The sequence below is a fragment of the Anoplopoma fimbria genome, unplaced genomic scaffold (assembly GCF_027596085.1).
Source record: "Anoplopoma fimbria isolate UVic2021 breed Golden Eagle Sablefish unplaced genomic scaffold, Afim_UVic_2022 Un_contig_6249_pilon_pilon, whole genome shotgun sequence".
NCBI classification, from domain to species: Eukaryota; Metazoa; Chordata; class Actinopteri; order Perciformes; family Anoplopomatidae; genus Anoplopoma; species Anoplopoma fimbria.
Window position 1 is genome coordinate 1 of NW_026549935.1, and position 3993 is coordinate 3993.

The 3993-nt window shown below is 43.1% G+C and overlaps 6 non-coding genes and 2 pseudogenes across 6 annotated transcripts; all 8 read left to right on the forward strand.

The window, feature by feature from the left end:
• Nucleotides 1-30: 30 nt before the first annotated feature.
• Nucleotides 31-149, forward strand: LOC129114929 (5S ribosomal RNA). Its single transcript, XR_008532737.1, has one exon. It is a non-coding gene; the product is annotated as a 5S ribosomal RNA (ribosomal RNA).
• Nucleotides 150-528: 379 nt separating this feature from the next.
• On the forward strand, nucleotides 529-647 carry LOC129114934 (5S ribosomal RNA). The gene has a single exon (XR_008532739.1). It is a non-coding gene; the product is annotated as a 5S ribosomal RNA (ribosomal RNA).
• A 380-nt stretch (nucleotides 648-1027) lies between these two features.
• On the forward strand, nucleotides 1028-1146 carry LOC129114935 (5S ribosomal RNA). The gene has a single exon (XR_008532740.1). It is a non-coding gene; the product is annotated as a 5S ribosomal RNA (ribosomal RNA).
• A 380-nt stretch (nucleotides 1147-1526) lies between these two features.
• On the forward strand, nucleotides 1527-1645 carry LOC129114936 (5S ribosomal RNA). The gene has a single exon (XR_008532741.1). It is a non-coding gene; the product is annotated as a 5S ribosomal RNA (ribosomal RNA).
• A 330-nt stretch (nucleotides 1646-1975) lies between these two features.
• On the forward strand, nucleotides 1976-2096 carry LOC129114933 (5S ribosomal RNA; annotated as a pseudogene).
• A 373-nt stretch (nucleotides 2097-2469) lies between these two features.
• Nucleotides 2470-2590, forward strand: LOC129114932 (5S ribosomal RNA; annotated as a pseudogene).
• A 380-nt stretch (nucleotides 2591-2970) lies between these two features.
• Nucleotides 2971-3089, forward strand: LOC129114937 (5S ribosomal RNA). The gene has a single exon (XR_008532742.1). It is a non-coding gene; the product is annotated as a 5S ribosomal RNA (ribosomal RNA).
• Nucleotides 3090-3469: 380 nt separating this feature from the next.
• Nucleotides 3470-3588, forward strand: LOC129114931 (5S ribosomal RNA). The gene has a single exon (XR_008532738.1). It is a non-coding gene; the product is annotated as a 5S ribosomal RNA (ribosomal RNA).
• The last annotated feature ends 405 nt before the right edge of the window (nucleotides 3589-3993 follow it).

A 3993-nucleotide genomic window follows, 5' to 3' on the forward strand; every position in this document is an offset into this window, starting at 1 on the left:
TTAAAAGGCCCTTTGGTAGGCACAATATTTGCTTACGGCCATACCACCCTGAACACGCCCGATCTCGTCTGATCTCGGAAGCTAAGCAGGGTCGGGCCTGGTCAGTACTTGGATGGGAGACCGCCTGGGAATACCAGGTGCTGTAAGCTTTTTCACTCCTCTTTACAAAAAGCAGAGGGCGCTGCTGCTTTTTCAGTGGACACCGACAGGGTGGGAAGGAAATAGCTAGATCATGACTTGCTGGTATAGAAATGACACAAATCCAGTTAAATGATGGCTTTCATCATTCCTAAGCTCATCGATCATTTTCTTTTCAATTTTATGCTAACGTATTCTACATTTCAACAGTAAATATTAATATTTTTACTGCACTACATTTGTGATCCTTATAGCCACTTTGTACATTCTGATTTGACATTTAAAAGCTGTGAGTGTGTCTGGAAATCTGCAGGCGCTCCCTGTATAGACGAAAGAGCAAAGCGTGGTGATATAGTATCTTTAAAAGGCCCTTTGGTAGGCACAATATTTGCTTACGGCCATACCACCCTGAACACGCCCGATCTCGTCTGATCTCGGAAGCTAAGCAGGGTCGGGCCTGGTCAGTACTTGGATGGGAGACCGCCTGGGAATACCAGGTGCTGTAAGCTTTTTTCACTCCTCTTTACAAAAAGCAGAGGGCGCTGCTGCTTTTTCAGTGGACACCGACAGGGTGGGAAGGAAATAGCTAGATCATGACTTGCCGGTATAGAAATGACACAAATCCAGTTAAATGATGGCTTTCATCATTCCTAAGCTCATCGATCATTTTCTTTTCAATTTTATGCTAACGTATTCTACATTTCAACAGTAAATATTAATATTTTTACTGCACTACATTTGTGATCCTTATAGCCACTTTGTACATTCTGATTTGACATTTAAAAGCTGTGAGTGTGTCTGGAAATCTGCAGGCGCTCCCTGTATAGACGAAAGAGCAAAGCGTGGTGATATAGTATCTTTAAAAGGCCCTTTGGTAGGCACAATATTTGCTTACGGCCATACCACCCTGAACACGCCCGATCTCGTCTGATCTCGGAAGCTAAGCAGGGTCGGGCCTGGTCAGTACTTGGATGGGAGACCGCCTGGGAATACCAGGTGCTGTAAGCTTTTTTCACTCCTCTTTACAAAAAGCAGAGGGCGCTGCTGCTTTTTCAGTGGACACCGACAGGGTGGGAAGGATATAGCTAGATCATGACTTGCCGGTATAGAAATGACACAAATCCAGTTAAATGATGGCTTTCATCATTCCTAAGCTCATCGATCATTTTCTTTTCAATTTTATGCTAACGTATTCTACATTTCAACAGTAAATATTAATATTTTTACTGCACTACATTTGTGATCCTTATAGCCACTTTGTACATTCTGATTTGACATTTAAAAGCTGTGAGTGTGTCTGGAAATCTGCAGGCGCTCCCTGTATAGACGAAAGAGCAAAGCGTGGTGATATAGTATCTTTAAAAGGCCCTTTGGTAGGCACAATATTTGCTTACGGCCATACCACCCTGAACACGCCCGATCTCGTCTGATCTCGGAAGCTAAGCAGGGTCGGGCCTGGTCAGTACTTGGATGGGAGACCGCCTGGGAATACCAGGTGCTGTAAGCTTTTTCACTCCTCTTTACAAAAAGCAGAGGGCGCTGCTGCTTTTTCAGTGGACACCGACAGGGTGGGAAGGAAATAGCTAGATCATGACTTGCCGGTATAGAAATGACACAAATCCAGTTAAATGATGGCTTTCATCATTCCTAAGCTCATCGATCATTTTCTTTTCAATTTTATGCTAACGTATTCTACATTTCAACAGTAAATATTAATATTTTTACTGCACTACATTTGTGATCCTTATAGCCACTTTGTACATTCTGATTTGACATTTAAAAGCTGTGAGTGTGTCTGGAAATCTGCAGGCGCTCCCTGTATAGACGAAAGAGCAAAGCGTGGTGATATAGTATCTTTAAAACACGCCCGATCTCGCCTGATCTCGGAAGCTAAGCAGGGTCGGGCCTGGTCAGTACTTGGATGGGAGACCGCCTGGGAATACCAGGTGCTGTAAGCTTTTTTCACTCCTCTTTACAAAAAGCAGAGGGCGCTGCTGCTTTTTCAGTGGACACCGACAGGGTGGGAAGGATATAGCTAGATCATGACTTGCCGGTATAGAAATGACACAAATCCAGTTAAATGATGGCTTTCATCATTCCTAAGCTCATCGATCATTTTCTTTTCAATTTTATGCTAACGTATTCTACATTTCAACAGTAAATATTAATATTTTTACTGCACTACATTTGTGATCCTTATAGCCACTTTGTACATTCTGATTTGACATTTAAAAGCTGTGAGTGTGTCTGGAAATCTGCAGGCGCTCCCTGTATAGACGAAAGAGCAAAGCGTGGTGATATAGTATCTTTAAAAGTAGACGACAGAGCAAAGCGTGGTGATATAGTATCTTTAAAACACGCCCGATCTCGTCTGATCTCGGAAGCTAAGCAGGGTCGGGCCTGGTCAGTACTTGGATGGGAGACCGCCTGGGAATACCAGGTGCTGTAAGCTTTTTTTCACTCCTCTTTACAAAAAGCAGAGGGCGCTGCTGCTTTTTCAGTGGACACCGACAGGGTGGGAAGGATATAGCTAGATCATGACTTGCCGGTATAGAAATGACACAAATCCAGTTAAATGATGGCTTTCATCATTCCTAAGCTCATCGATCATTTTCTTTTCAATTTTATGCTAACGTATTCTACATTTCAACAGTAAATATTAATATTTTTACTGCACTACATTTGTGATCCTTATAGCCACTTTGTACATTCTGATTTGACATTTAAAAGCTGTGAGTGTGTCTGGAAATCTGCAGGCGCTCCCTGTATAGACGAAAGAGCAAAGCGTGGTGATATAGTATCTTTAAAGGACCTTTGGTAGGCACAATATTTGCTTACGGCCATACCACCCTGAACACGCCCGATCTCGTCTGATCTCGGAAGCTAAGCAGGGTCGGGCCTGGTCAGTACTTGGATGGGAGACCGCCTGGGAATACCAGGTGCTGTAAGCTTTTTTCACTCCTCTTTACAAAAAGCAGAGGGCGCTGCTGCTTTTTCAGTGGACACCGACAGGGTGGGAAGGATATAGCTAGATCATGACTTGCCGGTATAGAAATGACACAAATCCAGTTAAATGATGGCTTTCATCATTCCTAAGCTCATCGATCATTTTCTTTTCAATTTTATGCTAACGTATTCTACATTTCAACAGTAAATATTAATATTTTTACTGCACTACATTTGTGATCCTTATAGCCACTTTGTACATTCTGATTTGACATTTAAAAGCTGTGAGTGTGTCTGGAAATCTGCAGGCGCTCCCTGTATAGACGAAAGAGCAAAGCGTGGTGATATAGTATCTTTAAAAGGACCTTTGGTAGGCACAATATTTGCTTACGGCCATACCACCCTGAACACGCCCGATCTCGTCTGATCTCGGAAGCTAAGCAGGGTCGGGCCTGGTCAGTACTTGGATGGGAGACCGCCTGGGAATACCAGGTGCTGTAAGCTTTTTTTCACTCCTCTTTACAAAAAGCAGAGGGCGCTGCTGCTTTTTCAGTGGACACCGACAGGGTGGGAAGGATATAGCTAGATCATGACTTGCCGGTATAGAAATGACACAAATCCAGTTAAATGATGGCTTTCATCATTCCTAAGCTCATCGATCATTTTCTTTTCAATTTTATGCTAACGTATTCTACATTTCAACAGTAAATATTAATATTTTTACTGCACTACATTTGTGATCCTTATAGCCACTTTGTACATTCTGATTTGACATTTAAAAGCTGTGAGTGTGTCTGGAAATCTGCAGGCGCTCCCTGTATAGACGACAGAGCAAAGGACCTTTGGTAGGCACAATATTTGCTTACGGCCATACCACCCTGAACACGCCCGATCTCGCCTGATCTCGGA